Source organism: Mustela nigripes, chromosome 3, assembly GCF_022355385.1.
Source record: "Mustela nigripes isolate SB6536 chromosome 3, MUSNIG.SB6536, whole genome shotgun sequence".
Lineage (NCBI taxonomy): Eukaryota > Metazoa > Chordata > Mammalia > Carnivora > Mustelidae > Mustela > Mustela nigripes.
Genome location: NC_081559.1, coordinates 2303527 through 2317903, shown reverse-complemented (window position 1 = coordinate 2317903; position 14377 = coordinate 2303527). Strand labels below are relative to the sequence as shown.

The 14377-nt window shown below is 44.8% G+C and overlaps 1 pseudogene; it reads left to right on the top strand.

Moving 5' to 3' along the window:
- Positions 1–7251: 7251 nt before the first annotated feature.
- LOC132013365 (lysine-specific demethylase 3A-like) lies at positions 7252–14019 on the top strand (annotated as a pseudogene).
- Positions 14020–14377: the final 358 nt, after the last annotated feature.

The following is a 14377-nucleotide window of genomic DNA, read 5'->3' as shown; positions in this document are numbered from 1 at the left end:
CTTTCAGATATTTTGTTCTCATGTAGGAAAGACGTTTATGGCAAAACATCTTCATATAGACAACAAAGTCACTGAGTATTTTAATATCATATATTTGTAAAAGTAAATGGATGACTATAATATTAGGTGGAATCATATTGCATTTCTCTAAACTGCTTTTGACCTACAAAAATGGTCGTTTCGCATGATTTACTCTTATTTAAAAGGATAAATAAGAAACGATGAGGAGAACTGGGATCTGGGAAGCAGAATTATTGTTTAACATATGTAATTTTAAATCCACACTTGAAAAATTAATAAAAACAACTTCAGAGGAGAAGAGAAAAATATGTGGTCATAAGTTCTCCTACACCGGCTGGCTTTCTCCTCTTCCCAGACTTCTCCCCATACACTTTGCCCTTCTTTGCCAGAGTTGTTTTCTAAACTATCTTTTAAGCTATTATTTTCAAACTTCTGACTACTTTTAGAAATATAATCTAAAGAAATGTATCATCCGATTACATAAATATATACATGTAAGGGTTTTATTGTTTCAGGATGGTGGAAAATTTAAACGACATAGATGGGAGATCATATAAAATATCATATCATATAAAATTTGATGCCTGCATCTATTAGGATACTATGTAGATACTGTTTTTAAATGTACTTTTAGTATCTTCTATAACTTTTTTTTTCTTTTCTTGGATAGCTGGACTTGTCCTGGTACAAGGCATTGCTGTAAACAGGCCTCCAGTAATAAGGCATGTGTGTGGGGGAAGCAGTTTACTGTTCTGTGATCGGGTCTGTGTTTCAGTGAGCCTGAGCTTCCGGACTGTTAACGTCACAGTGTTTCTTGGTCATTTCTCCCCCTTTGGGTGGGGCAGGATGGCCGCAGTGGCCTGGCCTTGCGTATTTCCCGCCCTCCTGTGAATGACTGCTGCTGGCTTGGGTGGCGCTTCCCTGCGCCAGGGGAGTCTGGCTCTCATCCCCGACCAGCAGCGAGGCCGGGGTTGACTAGTTTCTCCTGAGGGCAGGCCTTGTTCGGAAGAGCAGACACCTCCGGTCTCTTTCCAAATGGATACCTCTTCCTTCCCAGCCAGAAGCCGGAGGGGATTTCTCTCCCTACTGTAGGAACTTGCTCAAGCTCCTGCAGGTGAATTTTACAAAATTGTGGAGATCTGGTATGGAGTCCCCTGGAGTTCTTAAGCCTCAGATTTGGGAATCCTGAGCCTCAGGGTCCATCAGTGACAGTTCAAGTTTCTCAAGCCCGGTGACCGAGGTGAGCTTCTGCTCTGGTGAGCCGCGATGCTCCGTGTTGGCCGGTCAGTCTTCCCAGTCTTGGGGACAGAGATTTGCCCACTGTTCTGTCCTCCCTTGTGAATCTGGGAAGAGCTGATGATTTTGGGTGTTTAGCTTCTTACTTGTTAGGACGCCGTGGCTACTGTCAACATCTTTCAATGCAAAACAACAAATGCCCTGACAAATGCCAAAACAAATGCCAAAACAACAAATGCCCTCCTATAATGTTCGTAAGGAACATTATAGGAGATGATAAGGGAAACGGGAGCGTCTCTATCTAGGGCAGAAGAGAGCAGAGGAGGGAAGCTGGGGTGGGGCGAGGTGTAAGAAACGAAGGTGTGATACCAGGAGCCCATCCAAGTGGTGTCCGAGAGAGAGCACCTCCAGACAAGGGCTAGGAGCCCTGGGCCTGAGGAAAGACTGTGAGGTGCCAGGACTCAAACTGGATCAAGGCCTTGCCGGCCAGAAAACCACCAAAAAACGAGAACTTCACGTTGTCTCCCCCAGGACCTGCGCCTGTCCGCCGCGGGATCTGCGCTCTGGAGAGCTGTCCTCCCTCCGGACCAGGTTCTCACCAGCTGGTCGTGCAGCGGGACGGCGCCCAGCCCACCCAACAGCTTTCTCCTGTTTCTTGACATTGTCTTTAGGGCATCTGTTAGCTCGAGGGCTGTGGTGTCGGGGTGGCAAGGGACGGGCGGGCTGACAGACTGGCTATGCCTGAGGACCCTGAGCCTGAGCAACCAGGAGTGGAGCCCCCTGTTCTGTTCGAATACATTTAAAGAAAAGTCCGAAGGGAAATATACCAAATAAGTCCAGGAAATGTCGACCTCTCTCTTGAACAATTTTTTCCCAATATTGTTCTAGGAGATTATTTTGACTTTGCTTCTAAATATCAGAACTTTAATGACCATTTGTAAGCTTGATTGTGTTTAAAAAAAGAGAGAGATAACAGACCCAAGATGGAGTGACTTGTGCTGGGCCCCTGTCAGCAAACCAAGACTTCAAATCCAGCTGACTTGCAATCCCAGCCTTTCCAGAGAATACGACCTTTAACCAGCCGCGGTGGAATTACCTGATCAGCACCAGTGGGGAGTTGGCAAGAAAGACCCCTGCCCTTCACCGAAAGGAGGGCAGCCTTGCCTGAAACAACTTATTTTTTATTAGAACCTTCCTTTTCAAAAAATAAAAAAAAAGGAAAAGTAAAAAAAGAAAGAAACTTCCTTTTCTGGGGGCTGCATGGGTGGCTCAGTCGTTAAGTGTCTGCCTGTGGCTCAGGTCATGATCTGGGGGTCCTAGGATCAAGCCCCTGCTCAGCAGGAAGCCTGCTTCTCTCTCTCCCACGCCCCCTGCTTCTCTCTCCAACAAACAAATAAATAAAAATCTTAAAAGAAAGAAAGAAACTCCGTTCTCAGCTCCCTTCTGCCTAAAAAATCTTTCATTTCGTCCAGCCTTTCAAGGCTCTTTTGCACCGGCTAGCTGGGCTGCTGCCCAACTCATGAATTGTTGAATAAAGCCAATTAGATTTTCAGGTTTACTCAGTTGGCTTTGGTTTTCTAACGATTGGTTTTCAGAGTTAAAATATACTAAGTTTCCCTTTTTGTTTTTATTTTGCTAAAGTGGTTTATTCGGAGAACAGCCGCTATGTGTCAAGTCTGTAATGATTTTCTTGATGAGGCACACAGTGTGTGACCTTATTCGGGTGCGTTATTACTACTAAGTTCAGTTTGCCCAGGTCAAATGTGCACATTGAATTTTTTCAAGGAGATGGAATTCTTCCATTACTTCTCATCAAAGTTTTATTGTGTATATAGTTTTGGCAATTTATTTCTCCTCAAGAAAGCCAAAGTTTTTCTGGGTCACCAGGTGCAGGTTTCCCTCCAGCCGGTCTCCTCACCGTGATAACAAAGAAGGGTCCCGTCACCCCGCACCACAGAAGGCAGGCGCTGAGAAGCAGGAGGTTCGGCGGTCGGAAGACGTGAGACCATTTGTCCAGAAGCTTCTGTTTTCCCTCACGACCCGTGAGGCAAGGAGGGCAGCTCCGGTGAAGGAGAAGCGCGTGCGGGGGTTGTGGGGAGCGTGTGGTGAGGAGAGGACACGTTCGGAGACGGTAGGGCGCGGCTTTGGGGAGCGAGGAGAAGCTGTCCTGTCGGGCCAACGGGGTCGGGGGTCGGCCGGCGCTCAGGGCTCTTTGAGATCCGTGGATTTTAGGGGAGACCCGGGGGTGCGTGTGTCCGCCACCGTGTTCGGTGGCCCGAAGTCCACAGCAGGGCCACGGGGAGTTTCCCTGGAGCTGCAGTCTGGCCAGCGCTGGTGGCTGCGGACAGAGCCTTGCTCCTGCCTTTCGTCCCCCAGTCATCTGACTCCTACTCCCTGAGTATTTCCTTTGTATGAAATACGTTTCGGGACCCGCCATCCTTAAACAGTGCCCGTCGGTGCACACAAAACGCTAGCGCAGACCCTTCTGTTCCTGCGCTCCTTGAGAGAGAGACAAGCTGTCACCTCCCTCATCGGGTCCCTTCAGAGCTGACCTCTTCAATGACAGTCTCGGCGCCTGTTCCACTCTTCGTATTTTCTCGACCTGGTCCGGCCCAGCCTCGACCGCACCGCCCCGACGGGGCACGTCAGAGACCAGGAGGCTGCTGCTGTGTGACCTCGAGTCAGTCCTCTGTGCCCCTCTGGAAACCTCCTTCTCTTCCACCTCCACAGCACATCCCCCCCCACCCCGCTTCACCGGCGGCTCCTCCGGGATCTCTTCTGTCGAAGGTCGACATGCTGGAGGTCATCTTGCTCGGAATCCCGTTTTGTCATCCAGTTTATTTCTCCTGGGGAGTCTTCTCTACTAGCAAGTATTTAAGTATTATTTATACATCGATGATCCCCCTAAACTGATTTTTGATGTTGGAAATCCTCGCATTCTGAGATCCTCCCTTGATTATGATGTTGTGTTGTTTTTCTGTACATTCATAAGTGCAATTTGCCAATGCCTTTTTTTTTTTTTAGGAGTTTTGCAACTGTGTGTCAGTGAGATTGCCTATAACTTTTTTTTACCTTTGAATTGAACTTAATTTTTCAAAATAAGCCCTATTAAAGAAGAATTATTTCATATTCCAACTAAAATTATTTTAATAGACCTTTCCTTTCTAGAAACACTGATTAAGGCAGCAAAGTGTTGTGTAAAATGTGGTCCCGAACCAAGCTACAGTGAAAGATAAATGTTGACTTAACTTTCGCTTCCTCCCAACAGGACACCCTCTGTTGCTCAGACTTGGAACAAGGCGAGGAACAGCGCCTCAGCGACTGGGAGCCCCGTGGCCGCGACATCAAGGCTCAGGCAGTCGCGGGGCCCCTGGGCGGCTCAGCGGATTGAGCCTCTGACTTGTGGTTTGGGCCCAGGTCATGACCCCGGGCCGTGGGATCGCGCGACCGCAGGCTCCGAGCTCAGCGGGCTCTGCTCCGTGCTCTGTCCCTCGCTCTCTGCTCCTCCCTGCTCGCTCTCTCTGTCTAAAATAAGCAAATAAATCAATCTTAGGAAAAACAGAAAACCTCAAGCAGCTGGATATGGACACCTCTTAAGAGAATTTGGGGGACCCTAACAAAGGATCCTGGTTCTACTTGTGATGACCTGTCCGGAGGTGGAGTGGCTCCTCCCAGATGGCAGGGGACAGAGTCTGGCCGGGTGCGGTGCTCCCCCGTGCTGTGCTCCCTGAGCAAAGTCTGGGACTTCTGCTCCGGGGGAGACGTTTTCTTTTTAACCGTTCTGTGTCCAGGGAGTGCTTTGTGTGAATGGTTTGAATGTAGACTCCATGTGGGTATTTTCAGGGTTGGAGGCAAGACTGTTTTTCTGACATGGCCGGGCAGAGTCCAGCTGTCAAAGGGCTCATTTACAGCTTGTCCTACTCGCTCACCGCACATTTGTAGACCGAGCACCACAGACCTCTGTTACGCCGTCAAAATCACATCTAATGTTTGTCCTAACTTAGGATTCATGTTCTGTGCCCGACAACAGTTCCTGCATTTAACATACAGCACCCACACACAAAATAACCCACCGTTACCAGGCACGTGGTCATAAAATTTTAATAATGTTCTGCAGACCAAGCAAATGTTCTAAACCAGAACTGCTCATGCATCAGATTCACAGTCAGAAACCCCATGATCAAAAACATTTACACAATATAAATAAAAGACACACACACACACACCTTACGGAACTGTACTTAGGGGGCACCTGGGTGGCTCAGTGGTTAAGCCGCTGCCTTCGGCTCAGATCATGATCTCAGGGTCCTGGGATCGAGCCCCACATTGGGCTCCCTGCTCAGCAGGTAGCCTGCTTCTCTCCCTCCCCCCTCTGCCTACTTGTTATCTCTGTCAAATAAATAAATAAAATCTTAAAAAAAAAAAAAAACTGTGCTTAGGGAAACTCTATTTGGTGAATGTCACTAAAGGCATATTTTGCTAAACTGCTACTCCAGGTGCTTTTGTTTAGAAAATCTATGCCAGTCATCGGGCACAGCTATTTATTGGATGAGGAGAAAAGAAAGAGATGCTTGTGACAACAAGGTTTTTTTTTTTAAGATGTTGTTTATTTATTTGACAGAGAGAGAGATCACAAGTAGTCAGAGAGGCAGGCAGAAGGAGAGGGCAAAGAAAGCTCCCCACCGAGCAGGGAGCCCGATGCGGGGCTCCATCCCAGGACCCTGAGATCATGACCTGAGCCGAAGGCAGCTGCTCAACTGACTGACACCCACATGCCCCATACAACCAGACAGTTTTAAGGTCTTTTCAAGTTGTATAAAATGGACCAAAAGATGCATTTAAGCATTGTCAGGATGGAAAGCTGCAGCTGAAATGCGGTAGCAAACCGGTCATGAAGCATACAGCCACTGTGTCTTGCAGACAGGCCTGCACCCAGATAAGCAAAAAGTTTCAGGACACACTTGCTGGCCTTGTTCCGTATCATTACGTAATGGGATCGATCATGTCTGGTTTCACAAAAGATTTAGAGGATTTGCTCATACCCCTCCTAAATCTAATCTTAGTCTTCTAAGGGATGCTTACTTATCATTGCAGCTTGTAGGAAGGTAGAGGGGCCGGTCCTTCTTCAGAAGGAATCCGGGGAACGAGGTGGTGTGCGTGCGGACGAGTCAGGCTGACTCTCCGGAGCACACGCGCCGCTCTGGTTACGAACGACTTCTGAAGGCGGCCGCTGGTAAGGACTACACTCAGGTCCTATCCTCTGAAAGTCTGCTTCCAGGTTGGACGGTTGGCAGCTGGGCGGGACAGGCTGCAGCATAGTGGGCCACGGTGGCCAAGGTGGCCCTGGCCCCCAGGGCCCGAGATCCCAGTTGTGGCCGGGCTGTGTGGTGCAGCACTACTGGGGGGACCCTGGGCTCGGCAGCCCCCCCTGGTCTGCGGCAGTGTCTCAGGGCTCCCACGGCAGCCCAGCGGCAGTGACCGGAGCCAATGCTGTTGAAACAGTGACCCAACCGCCCCCTGCTCTGGGGAGCGGACAGGCCAGGCTTCTCCAGGGGCACCGCCAGCAGCCCCCATGGAGGGATAGTGATAATAATTGATGCACAATTATCACTCGAGTGTTCTGTGATTAACTAGCAGCTGTAAAGGGTTAGGTAAATATCAAACACCCAAAGAAGAGTAGAATAACTGAAATCCAGTCTCTGAGATTTAAGAAAAAGAAATGGCACTTAATTGTTTTATGTATTAATATTTTTCCTCTTAGTTTATAATTTTAGAAGACTTTAAAAATGCCAGATCCATGATCCCAAGTTTTTCAAGTATGAGGAACCCTTTGTAACAGAAAATATCTTATAGGCCTTTATGTGATCAAGTGATATAGCAAATTCTTTTTCTTAATTTTTTAAATTTTAATTTCAGTAGATTAACATACAGGGTTGTCAGAGTCAGGTGTACAATATAGTGATTCCACAGTTCCGTGTGTTCTCAGTGCTCATGATGTCAGCGTTCTCTCTTCCATCCGGCCCCCACCGGCTGCCCCCCGGTAACCATCTGTTTGTTCTCTATATCTAAGAGTCTGTTTCTTGGTGTGTGTGTGTCTCTCTCTCTTTTGTTTTGCTTCTCAAATTCCACATATGAGTGAAATCTCATGGTATTCATCTTTCTCTGACTTATTTTGCTTACCGTAATGCATTCTAGCTCCGTTCATCTTGTTGCAAATGACAAGATTTCATTCTTACGGCTGAGTATTTCATTGTATACATATGCCAGGTCTTTATCCATTCATCTACTGATGGACGCTTGGGCTCCTTCCACAGTCTGCCTATTGGAAATGATGCTGCAATAAACATAGGGGTGCACGTGTCCCTTTCGTGTTTTTGTGTGGTCTGGTTACACCCAGTAGGGTGATTGCTGGAGCGTTGCATAGTTCTATTTTTAATTTTTTGGTGAAACTCCATGCTGTTTTCCACAGTGGCTGACCAGTTTGCATTCCCACTGGTAGTGCAACAGGGTTCCTTTTCCTCTCCATCCGCGCCGACATCTGTTTTCTTGTGTTTTAGTCATTCCGAGAGGTGTGAGGCGGTATCTCCTTGTGGTTTTGATTTGCATTTCCCTGATGATGAAAGACGTTGAGTATCTTTTCATGTGTCTGTTGCCCATCTGGATGTCTTCTTTGAACAATGTTCATATCTTCTGCCCATTTTTAAATTGGATTATTTGTTTTTTTGTGTGTGTGTTGAGATGTAAAAGTGCTTTATAGATCTTGGATACTAACCCTTTATCAGGTATGTCATTGGCAAATATCTTCTCCCATTCTGCGGATTGCCTTTTAGTTTTGTTGATTAGTTCCTTTGCTGTGGAGTTTTTATTTTTATGTAATCCCAACAGTTCATTTTTCCTTTTATTTCCCTTGCATCAGGAGACAGATCAAGAAAGAAATGTTGCAGTGGCTCTTGTCAGAGAAATTACTGCCTGTGCCCTCTTCCAGGATTTTTATGTTTCCATGTCTCTTGCCTGCAGTCCTTAATCCATTTTGAATTTTTTGCGTGTGTTATAAGAAACAGGTCCAGTTTCATTCTTTTGCCTGTAGCTGTCCAGTTTTCCTAGTACCATTTGTTGAAGAGACTTCTTCCCATTGTATATTCTTCCTCCTTTGTGAATATTAATTTACCATACAATCATAGGTTTATTTCTGGATTTTCTATTCTGTTCTATTAATCCATGTGTCTATTTTTGTGCCAGTACCATATTGTTTTGTTTACTACAGCTTTGCAGTGTAACTTGAAGTCTGGAATTGTAAAACCTCCAGTTTTTTCTTTTTCAAGATTGCTTTGCCTATTGGGGTTTTTTTGTGATTCCATACAAATTTGAGGGTCGGTTGTTCTAGCTCTGTGAAAAATGCTATTGGTAGGGGTTGCATTAAATGTGTAGATTCCCTTGGAGAGTGTAGACATTTTAACAATATTTGTTCTTCCAGTCCATGAGCATGGTACATCCTCATAGAATAAATATGGAAGTTTTCCTTTCTTTTCTATATTTTCTAGAATAGTTTGAGAATAAGTATTAACTCTTCTTTAAATGTTTGAATTCACCTGTGAAGCCATCCGGTTCTAGACTTTTGTTTATTGGGATGGAGCAGGGAGCCTGATACAGGCCTTGATCCTGGGATCATGACCTGAACTGAACACAGACACTTAATGACTGAGCCACCCAGGCAACCCCCCCACTTTCATTCAAAGTTATTATTGATAGATACATATTATTGCCATTTGATTACTTGTTTTATGGTTGTCTTTGTAGTTTTTCTCTGGTCCTTTCTTGGTCCCTTTCATGGTTTGTAGCGTTCCTAAATGGTATACTTGGATTTCTTTTTCTTCTTTGCATATTCATTACTGGTTTTTGATTTGCGGTTGCCGTTAGGTTTGTATAGAACATCTTCTGTGCATAGCTGTGTATATGGAGTATGTTGCTGCTTAAGTTTGAATCCAGTCTTTACTCCTCTTCCCCACCCCTCCCCCACACACTTTTTAGGTCTACAGCATTGTCATATTTTACATCTTTTTATTTTATCACTCCCTTGACTAATTTTTATAGATATACTTACTTTTACTACTTTTGTGTTTTTTACTTTTCATTCTCCCACTAGTGGTCTTTCCATTCAGAGTTCTCTTTAATATTTCTTACAGGGCTGGTTTAGTGGTCATAACTGCTTTTAACTTTCGTTTGTCTGAGAAACCCTTTATCTCTCCTTCTATTCTGAATTATAGCTTGGCTGGATAGAATATTCTTGGCTGCAGATTTTTCCCTTTCAGCACTTTGAATATATCTTGACACTTTTGGCCTGCAAAGTTTCTGTCGAAAAACCTGCTGATATCTTTATGGGGTTCCTCCCCTCCCCAAGAGGGTGACTTACTACTTTTCTCTTGCTGCTTTTAATTTTTTGTTTGTTTGTTCAGCACTACTTTTTTGTCATTTTAATTACTATGTTTCTTGGTGTGGATCTCCTTGGGTTGATTGGGGGGGGGGGGGTATCCCTGTGCCTCCTGGATCTGGATTCTGTTTCCTTCCCCAGATTAGGGAAGTTTTCAGCTATTTCTTCAATTGAATTTTCTGCCCCTCTTTCTCTTCTTTGGGATCCATATAATGTGAATGGTATTGTGCCTGATGAAGTCACTGAGTTCCCTAAAACTATTCTTAATTTGCATGGTCTTTTTCCTTCTACTTTTTTCAGTTTTGTTACTTTCCATCACTCTTTCAGGTTATTAATTTGTTCCCCGACTTTATCTACCCTGCTATTTAATTTTTAATTTCATGTATTGTGTTCTTCATCTCTGATTTTTTTTTAATATCCTTGTTAGGGTTTCACTGATGTCCTCCACTTTTTTCTCAGGTTTAGTATCTTTATGAACATTACTTTAAATTCTGTATCAAGTGTTTACTTATATCTGTTTTGCTTATGTCTTTTGCTGTGGTTTGGTCCTTTTCTTTAATTTGGGTCATATTTCTCTGTCTCCTCATTTTTTTTTTAACTCTCTGTGTTAGGAAAGTCAGCTGCATCTCTGCTCTTGGAGACAATGGCCTTCTGAAGAGGATGTCCTGAAGTGCCCTGCCGTTCGGTGCCCCCTGTTCCCTAGGGCCTGGCGCTTTAGGGAGTGTTTCGTGTATGTGCTGCGCGTGCTCTGCTATTGAGTCCCGGCCTTTTTTTCCTTTAGTCCAACTGTCTGCAGAGGCTCTCTGCCTGTTGTGGGCAGCGTGAGGTTCCCAACAGGGCTGTGGCAGGCTTTAACAAGGTGTGTGCTGTTTTGCTCGTGAAATAAGAGCTTCTGTCTTCAGAACATAAAACGCACGACTCTGAAATAAGGGTTTGGTGGAGTTTATGCTGGCCTTTTGGGTGACGGGGCACATAGCACTGGAACCGAGGCAAGTGTGACTAGGAAAGGTGAACCCTCCCAAGCATGGGGGCCACGCTTACTGTAAGCAAGTTAGGTAGCAAGTGTCATTGCAGTGCCGGTCCCCACAGGTGGCGTGGATTGTGCTGGGGAAGGAGATGGAAATTCCCCCTGCCAGCAACTTTGTGGAAGGGTTTCCCTGTGATCCTTCCCTCTCCAGGACACGCTCTGAAATGAGTAAATCACTCTTTAACCAGTTTGCCCCAAGCTTTTTTCCAATTGCTGGTTCTAAACTGTATCTACAAGGGCTGTTTGTTATGCTGCCTCTTTAACGGAGAGCACCCTGCTTCTTAATGCCCTCCAGGATTTCCCAGAGCCACCCACTGATTTTTATAAATCAAGGCTATAAGTCCTGGTGGTTGTAAGAACTAACAAAATTTAGCCCCTCTCACTTTCAAAGGCAAATGTTAGGGGGATTCATCTTCCCTGTGCAGCTCCTTATAATGAGCGTTTTTACATGAGGAAATACTCAGGCAAAGCTACACTGATGCATGAATATGCTGATGTAAACCTGTATCTTATTAGTCCTGGGCTGTGTGTGGTGGTGTGGTGAAAACATGAGCTCTAGAGCCAGACTGTGCGTGTTCAAATCCTGCTCCCTGATTTCTTAGTGTGTAACAAGGGGAACCTCTATGTATCTCGGTTTCCTGATATTTAAATTGGCAAGTAATGGTGCTTATTTTCATATAATCGATGATGCTTCATTCATACCTGACGTGAAAAACCCTTAGAAGAGTACCTTGGCACATAGCTTATTCATCTGAGAAATAACACACATACTTACATTGCACTCGTTTTTGAGTTAGCATGGAATGCCCACTGAGCTATAAAGCTTGGAGACTAAGAAAAAGTCCCAGAGGGCAGGGGCTGTGTCTGTGTCTTTGATCTGCATCTTCAACACTAAGTATGGCGCCTGACATGTAGGTAGTGGATGCCCAAGTGAATGAAATCGGACAGATTTGGGTTCTGGTCCTAGCTTTGCCATTTATAAGCAGCTGCCTAAGTTACCTGACCTCTCAGCTATAAAATAAGGGTAATTCATAGGTTTGTTGTGAGGATACAGTAAGCATGTAAAGTACTTAGTAGCTATCACATGCTGCATCAGACATGTCTGCTAATAGCAAGAATTTGGATATTGACAAATTAAGGAATTGATGGAATTGCACATTTGAGATGGGAAACTGTCTATGTCAGCCTGTTCAACTGTCCATCAAAGCTGTAGCTGGAAACCCCTGCCCAGGAAAGCAGTCTGTAGCACACTGATTTCCTCACTTCCTCCTCATCCTCCTGCTAATGAACACCCTCAAAACAAGTTTCTAAGTCTTCTGATTGTGCTTGTGTGGAAGGCAATGTTGGATGGCGTCCCAACAGTTAGTCCTTTCTTGCTGGCTGGTTCTCAGAGCTCCAGTTTGTTTGGAATGAGGAGATAGATTAGATTTTTGTTCCCAATCCTTCATTCTCTAATAGGATTTTACATCTACACGTTTTGGTATGTGACTTTGTAGCATTTCCACTGGAGTAGGCAGAGGACATACACATCCTTGCCCAGTTTGTGTTGGAGTTGGCCAGACAATTTGTTTGGCAAATGGAGTGTTACTGTACATGACATGAGCAGAGACTCTAAATGCATTTGTGTGATTTTTTTTCCGGCTTCCTGTGTACCTACCGTTTGCCATGAGACTATGCCAGGGGTGTCAGTCATGCCAGAATAAGCATATGCATCGGGCAGACATGAAAACACAGACAGCCCCGTATGCAAGCCCAGATGATCCCAGCCAAACCCAGGAGAATTGCAGATGGACTACGTGCCCATTAAATGAGGAACAAATGTTTGTTCTTATAAACCGCTAAGATTTGGGGGTTGCTTATTATGAAACATTATCACAGTGGAAGTTGGTTAATATAGGCACTAGTCTACCCACCACCAGAAGGAGAATCTTACTTAATATAAGCTAATACTGTTGTTCTTTTCCATACAAGAGAATTTTCCAGATTCACTTGGAGCTGAAGGTGGCCGAATGGCCCAGTCTTGGCCAGTGAAATATATGACGATATCTACCGGGGACTTCTGGGAAAGCTTTTGCCTTCATAGTAAAAGGCATTTTGGGGGCTGAAAGTGGTCTTGCCCTCTACTTTCTTGCTTGAAATTTCAGTGGGAAATTTTGAGACCATAATTTGAAAACACAAAGGTGAAAAACTAGCAGCTGTGGATGATGGAGCAAACAAGTAGAAAGTCCAGGCTCCTGACGGCATGGCTCAGTGGCTGCCCCGCATCAACAACCACATGTCTTCGCACTTCTTATTTAGTCACATTTTTTGCTTCTTGCTTTCTAAGCCATTCCTAACCTACAGCTGATATAATGTCAGTTTCATCATCTTAGTCACTATTTCTCTGAGGTGAGTGATGAAAAAGAAAAGGGAGCTGTGTATTCGCAAGTCTCCTCCCACAAACCTTGGAAACCTTGTTAGGTTATTACAGAGTGGTGTGTGTGTGTAGTCACTATTTGTTTTCCCTGTGTGGCCTCTTTGTTAAGTGTTTCTAATAATAATAATGAACAATGAGCTTATGGTTACTTTTTAACCAAAAACGTGGTGGGGACTGATTTGGATACAGAAAAACATATCTTGGCCAAAAGTGGAGATCACTATGTCAAACAGTGATTTCTGGAAAGGAAGCAGGGTCAACTGTAGAGCCACAATAAGAGCATCTTTTAGAGGGTTGCCAGGGAGTGAGCTGCCAAATGTATTCAAGAAATGTGTGATGTGTACAATACAACCATCTTAACTTGTTCTGGGTGTATCCTCAGTGTAAATTTAGAGTATGTGTGGATTCCTACCAAATGAAGAGCAAAAACTGCCGACAGGGTGCTACCTACCAGAGTTTTCCTCATTAGGATGAGTGAAGAGTCAGGTATATGACTAAGGAACTTGGTGTCTATACAGATTATTCTTGGAAAAGTTCTCTATAATGTTGGAGCCTGTTCATTTTGTAAGAGCAAAATGTGGGATAAAGGCAAGTTGTCCTTGTAAAAACAGGTAATTCAAGCTCTTCTCAAAGCCAGCCTTGGAGACATAAAGCAGATTCCTTTACTTTGAGAAAAATCTGTTCTTGAAGCTGCACTCCTATAAAACCCCTCAGCGGGAGCCAGCAGCTGTGGGTGAGAGTGCAGCCTCCAAGCCAATGACAAGCATTAAGTTGGCCTGTCTAGTCAGCACTTTTCCTATAAACTGGCCAGCAGACTTTACCAGAGAGAATGTTAACAAGGAAAACAATGACAAAAAGGGCACAAGAATACACAAAAAATCCTTGCTATAGAGGTGCCTGGGTAGCTCAGTGGGTTAAAGCCTCTGCCTTCAGCTTGGGTCATGATCTCAGGGTCCTGGGATCGAGCCCCACCATCGGGCTCTCTGCTCAGCAGGGAGCCTGCTTCCCCCTCTCTCTCTCTGCCTGCCTCTCTGCTTACGTGTGATCTCTGTCTGTCAAATAAATAAATAAAATCTTTAAAAAAATCCTTGCTATCTTTGCTTCTTTGGTAGAAAAGAAGATTTGCTCTGATTTATGTAAGAACCTCAAAGAATGATGACATCACAACATTCTGATAATCCTCACTATTGGATGTGGGGTAATTCCTTACTGTGCTTGCAAGATTCCAACAATAAGAGGAACTGGAATG